Source organism: Oryx dammah, unplaced genomic scaffold, assembly GCF_014754425.2.
Source record: "Oryx dammah isolate SB20612 unplaced genomic scaffold, SCBI_Odam_1.1 HiC_scaffold_10, whole genome shotgun sequence".
In the NCBI taxonomy this organism is placed as follows: Eukaryota; Metazoa; Chordata; class Mammalia; order Artiodactyla; family Bovidae; genus Oryx; species Oryx dammah.
The window spans coordinates 57942088-57948720 of record NW_024070194.1 but is presented as its reverse complement, the minus strand read 5'-3'; the positions used below and the strand labels follow the sequence as shown (position 1 = coordinate 57948720).

At 49.0% G+C, this 6633-nt stretch overlaps 1 protein-coding gene across 15 annotated transcripts in view; it reads left to right on the top strand.

Moving 5' to 3' along the window:
* Positions 1–6633, top strand: part of KIAA1217 (KIAA1217 ortholog) — a 350338-nt gene that overhangs the window by 296111 nt on the left and 47594 nt on the right. The gene's annotated exons all lie outside the window — the stretch shown is intronic.

The window sequence follows — 6633 nt, the reverse complement described above, 5'->3', positions numbered from 1 at the left end:
CAAAAACACAATGGTCCAGAGCCTGTGGGATGACATACCATCTGCTGTCGCTTTCATCCTTGGTTTATATCCCTCAGGACAGGGCAGCTGGATTGTACTTGGCATCATGAGTTTCCCAACAAAAAATAATGGAAAGCTGATCCATAAAATTCAGACCCTTAAAAAAAATAACTTTTTTTTTAATTAAGAGAAAATCATTGGCTTCATAATTGGCTTCATATAATTATGTAGGCTCGTCCACTGGATACTCAACAAAGTAAATTTTAAAAAGCAGGATGAATGTTTATCCATCAGGGCTAGACTTGACCAAGGCCATTTCTCTGGGGAAGGAACACAAACTGAAGCCAAAAGGATGAGGAGGGAAGGGGAGAGACACCCAGGTAGAGACCAAAGCATCTATAGGTGCCGTGGTGAGAAATTCAGATATTATTCTAAATGCACAGGGAAGGCAGTAGAAAGTTCTGCACTGAGGAAGGGCCTCAGTGCAGCAGCAGGATGTGACTAGATGAGAAAGCAGAATGAGCTGATAGGGAGCCCGCAGAGGTTGAGGCAGGAGGAGGTGTACTTGGAACAAGGTCTGCTTTTGAATGCCAGCACTCCCCCAAAAGGCCTGACCCTGGTATCTCAGACGGTAAAGAACCTGCTTGCAGTGCAGGAGACCCAGGTTCAGTCCCTCGGTCAGGAAGATCCCCTGGAAAAGAGAATGGTGACCCACTCCAGTATTCTTGCGTGAAGAATCCCATGGACAGTCTATGGGGTCACAAAGAGTTGGACACGACTGAGCGACTAACGCTTTCACTCCCCCCAAAAAGGCCCGAGTTATATTTCCTGTTGACTTCACTAGTGTCCAGGTATATATATGTATTTTTATAATATAAAATGTGCATTTCTGGTGGTCTGGCCTCATTTGATCTTTTTTTTCAATATTTACTTACTCATTAGTTTGGCTGCACCAGGTCTCAGCTGTAGTGCGTGGGATCTTTTTAGTTGCAGTATGAAGGAACTCTTAGTTGCAGCATGTGGGATCTAGTTCCCTGACCAGGGATTGAACCTGGGTCACCTGCATTGGCAGCACAGAGTCTTAGCCACTGGGCCGCCTGGGAAGTCCCTGTCCATGTATACTTGATAGCCATCTTATCCTGCAGACTCAAGGTGGGCCTCTCTCAAGAATATGTCTTCCTTTCCCTTGGGTTAGAAATAGACATCATTACCAGGGACACATTTGGCTTGAATTACTCAAGGAGCACACAGCACGCTGGCTGAAACCCCTAACTGGGGGAAAGCCACATGGCCGAATGGACAGAACTGGGGCCTTATGTTGAGATGTCTGCTGGTCCTGATTCCGCCCTAGCCGAGTTCAGGCTCTTCAGCTCTGAGGCCAGCAGGGTTGCTCTTCCAGCATTCCCCGTACTCACGGGATTGGTTGGTTTCCTTAGAAATCAACCAATGACCTTGACCACAGCCAGAGAATTGTTCTGTGGCTGCTGCTGAGCTTGTCTTCAGAGCACCTGCCAGTTTGCTTGGGAGATATTTATTCACTTATTTTCTGATTATGAACCTATGAGGGGGGAAAGACACCAACTGATCTTGCAGAAACGGAAAGCAGATGGGTGGTTGCCTGCGGGTGGGGGACATAGAAGATGTTGGTCAAAAAGGACCAGCTTCCAGTTAGAGGATGAGTAAGTTCTAAAGCACAGTGTGGTGATTGTAGATAAAAGTATTGAACTGGACACTTGAAAGTTGCCAAGAGAACAGATCTTAAATGTTCTCACTCCAAGAAAGACATGGTAATTATGTGACAGGATGAACATTTTTTTAGGTAATAATCCATGGCCATACGTTACGTGTATCAAATTGACACATCGCATACCTTAAAGTTACACAGTATTGTATGTCTGTTATATCTAATAAAGTCGGGGTGCTACCATTAAACGGGCACCAAAACATTCTGTTCCTCTGGCTTCTATTCTAGAAATGATTAATCCAATACCACTGTAATCAATGTGCACATGCTATTTTGTATCCTTTATTGCATTTCCCTTTTGGGGGGTATGTGTGTTAGTTACTCAGTTGAGGTGTGTGTGTGTGTGTGTTAGTCACTCAGTTGGGGTATGTATGTGTGGTGTATTTGTGTGGGGGGGTGTGTGTGTTAGCCGCTCAGTAACTCGTGTCTGACTCATGACTCCAAGGACCGTGGCCTGCCAGGCTCCTCTGTCCGTGGAATTTTACAGGCAGGAATGAGTGGGTTGCCAGTTCCTCCACCAGAGGATCTTCCCAACCCTGGGACCAAACCTGCGTCTCTTGCATTGGCAGGCAGATTCTTTTACCACCACGCCACTGGGATGAAATAATAACAACAGGAAGCACTGAGTGAGTGTTTCCTATATACCAGGCAATATTTATTCTGAGTGCACTTCTACGCCTGAACATGTTAACCCCTGACACCGCCTCGTGGGATAGACACACGCCTGATTCCCATGTTCCAGATGAGGGGACTGAACACACATCCACACACACGTGATGCACATCAGCGTGCTCCACCAGCCTGTCCTGATGGCTCATCCTTTTGTGTTAAGGTGCCCCAGTCCCTTTAAAGAAAGGTTGTTTCATGTCTTTGTTTTGAAAATTTTTGCCAGTGTCTTTTTTGAAGCATGAGGGAAGGAGCAGGTGTAATCTCCACAGAAGGCATTTCCCAAAGTGGAATCAATAAGTCCAAAGGGACAAACAGCTGAGGAGCGCTGGCGACACGCTGCCAGCTTTCTCTTCTGAAAGGCCGAGCCAATTTGCAATGCCATCGGCAACACGCACATGGCTTTGCTCCCCTGGGTCTCTGCAGAGTTTGGCCTTTCTCATTGTGATGTGTCAGGGCTACCCGTGGTCCACAGGAGCTTTCGTTGCCATAGCAGCCTTGTATGGTGTGCAAAAATATATTAATTCTTCCGGAATCCTAGGAGGTCAGCGACAAGACAGGAAGTGTTATCCCTGTTCTGTAGACAAATACATGGGATTATGTAGTGAGTCAAGGAGCTCATTGGGTCAAGGGTACCTGAAAAAGGGAAACCCAGACTTCCTGTTACTTTAGGAATATCTGGTTTACCATGGGTTTAAAAGAAGGAACCTCCCATTTCAAAGTCATAACCTGTGTTTTATAGTGTATTATATTGTTTAAACACATAACCCTGTAAGGAAGATGTTAGCCTTGGAGCTAGTAAGATTCTCAGCCAGGCTGGCCAACCCTAAACCCATGTTCTTCCTGTTACAACAGTCCACATTAAGATACACCTCAAGGGAACTTTCCTGGTGGTCCAGTGGCTAAGACTCCACACTCCCAATGCCAGGGCCCCTTGTTCAATCCCTGCTCGAGGAACTAGATCCCACATGCCACAACCTAAGAGCCAGCACAGCCAAATAAATTAAATTAAAAAAAAAAAAGATTCTCAGCCAGGCTGGCCAACCCCTAAACTCATGTTCTTCCTGTTACAACAGTCCACATTAAGATACACCTCGGCTGCAGTAAATTACCTAAGAGCAGACTTGGTAAGAGGAAGAAGAGGCCGTTGTCTGGAAAAGGCTGGGTGTACAGAAGGGAGGGGCCAAGAATGACCTGCACGCTGACCATCCTCCGCAGACTAGAATGTGACCATCCCGCATGTGGGTTCAGAGAGTGGATCCTAGGTCCTGAGACTCTAATCTGAAGGGGAAACTCATTCACCACTTGGGGTCCCCACCCACCACACCCAGCTCCAGCCGTAGATTTCAGGGCAGTTGCTTGTAGCTCTCAGTCTGTCACCGCTGCCACTCCAGGTGGGGAGGGATGTCCAGCAGAGGCTCTTCCCACTCACCGCTCACTCTGCCCAGAGAAATAATCGTTACAGCCCAACAACCACAGTGGGGGCCCTTTGTGCCAGAAATTGGGTGGAGCAGTCCATGTGTGTTAATTCCATCATCCTGCACAATCACCCTTATACCCATTTTACAGATGAGGAAACTGATAGGGAGAGACACAACTAGGATGTGGATACTGAGAAGGATTTCTGGGTTTCTGGCTTAAATACTTGAGTGGCTCATAGGACCACTGGCTAAAATTCGTTCAAGACAGACAGAAAGAGGTTTGGGGGGAGAAACGGGTAGAAATAATGAATTTGACCTGCTTGTGGAAAGGCCCCAAAGTGACGTTAAGGTCTGGGGATGTGGCTGAATCGTGTGCTGGAGGCAGAGGTGTGGGGGACCTTGTCGGGTGGTGGTCATGGAAGTGACCTCGAAACCATGACCAGTGGGAAGAGAAGCAGGCCAGGATGCAGAAGTCTGGCTGAGGAAGAGATTAGGAAAGAGGCTGAGCAAGGCGGGGCAGGGAAGAAGACAAGGGCAAGGGACGTTTCACAGTTCTGAGGCAAGAAGTGACTGAGAGGCCAGCGTCACATCAGGGTGCTGCCGTGGCAACTAGTCTATTGGACTGACAGCTGACCACTGGCCACTGTATTTTTATTTTATTTGTTTATATTTGGTTGCGCTGGGTTTCCGTCACTGCGCACGGGCTTTCTCTGGTTGCAGTGAACGGGAGCTGCTCCTCATTGCAGTGTGAGCGCTGCTCTCTTGCTGTGGAGCACAGGCTCTAGGGCACGCGAGCCCAGTTCATTGTGGTGCATAGCCTTTGTCACCCTGCAGCACGAGGCGTCTCTCCAGACCAGGGGTTGAACCCCGGCAGGTGGGTTCTTAACCACTGAACCGCCAGGGACGTCCCACTGGCCATTTTATAAAGGGTCAATGCAGTGAATGATGGAGTTATAGAAGCCAGGTTTAGTGGATTGAGAGGTTAGAGACATGGAAGCTGTATAAACGAGCATGAGAAATTCGGTTCTGGAGGTATCTTTAAAGCCAGGTACCAGGTTTCAGCTCTCACAGATGGCAGGTAAGCTTGGGCCTCTCCTCCATGGAGGATGGCAGTGAGGTGCACTGGCGCCCTCCGAATAGATGAGAAGCAGAACGTGGAAGGAACGTGTGTCTTCGTTTGGCTGAGGAACTCAGGACAGTTCTCATTACGGAACAGGAGTAACTCTGGAGCACAGTGTTGTTTCTGTTGGAGAAACTCCTGGAGGATGTCGTTGTCGTCATTTGTACCAGTGACGTTGTGTGGTGTGTGTGTGTGTACACATGCACCTTTGCTTGAGGATACGGAGTGATGATCAAGTGACTTGACTGATTTAAAGACTCCCAATTCATTGTCTTCCCTTTAGAATACTTGGTCTCAGAGGCGCTGTGTTAACTTGGTCAAGCTGTTATTGTTGGAAATGTTACTGGACGTCCTTTCACTGAAGACCTTCACAGTTAGAGAGCACTCTCTGGAGCACCTGCCGAGATAGCAAATCTTGCTCTTTTGTAAAACTGTTTATTAATTTGGCTGCACCAGGTCTTAGTTGTGGCACGCGGGATCTTCGATCTTCATTGTGACACGTGAGCTCTTAGTTGCGTGGCACGTGGGGATCTAGTTCCCTGACCAGCGGTTGAACCCGGGCCCTGTACGTTGGGAGCGGAGTCTTAACCACTGCACCCCCAGGGAAGTTCCCTATCTTGCTCCTTCAAGGGGGATTTTCCGTCAGGAGGAGAAGTGGTCAAAAGTCAGTCCAACTTTGTTGGTGATGACATGAGGGACCGGTTGGGCTCATAAAGGTATCAGAAAGTTCACCGTCTGTCTGCTGGGGCTCCTTTGTAAATTCTTAAAAAGCTTCCCATCTGTTCTCCGACTCCCCAAGAGGGCCGTGAGAGCTAGGAAACCAGTTCTGTTGGGACAGGCAGGCAGGGATGAGGAATGTGGTGCTCCATCAGCTCTGCACCGGCATTGCTGAGGCCAAGCAAGTAGGAGGACACTTTGGAGGCACCTCCTTGCCCACTGGCACACCACCCATGGCCCGTGGCTGCCGCTCGTGGAGGCTTGTGGGGCAGTGTGTCCTGGGGAAGGAGGGGCCACTGTGCTGTAAGCACCCCAGGCACACAGGGCAGCAAGAGGGCTCTGCCGTGCACAGCCAGCCTGTGCTGTGGCAAACCTTCTACTTTGTCCCTTCCAGGAAGGAGGACTGAACAGCCTCTTCGGGGTGGGGGGGGGTGTGTGTGTGGTGGATTCCTTGTGTACTCTCTATGGGTGTGTGTGTGTGTGTCTTGTGGATTCCTTGTCTACTCTCTATGGGTGTGTACTGAACAGCCTCTTCAGGGGTGTGTGTGTGTGGACTGAACAGCCTCTTCGGGGTGTGTGTGTGTGTGTGTGTGTGGTGGATTCCTTGTCTACTCTCTATGGGTGTGTGTCTCTATGGGTGTGTGTGTGTGTGTGTACTGAACAGCCTCTTCAGGGGTGTGTGTGTGTGTGTGTGGACTGAACAGCCTCTTCGGGGGGGGGAGGTGTGTGTGTGTGTGTGGTGGATTCCTTGTCTACTCTCTATGGGGGGGTGTGTGTGTGTGTGTGTGGTGGATTCCTTGTCTACTCTCTATGGGTGTGTGTGTGTGTGTGTGTGTGTGGTGTGGATTCCTTGTCTACTCTGTATGGGGGGGTGTGTGTGTGTGTGTGTGGTGTGGATTCCTTGTCTACTCTGTATGGGGGTGTGTGTGTGTGTGTGTGTGTGTGTGGTGTGGATTCCTTGTCTA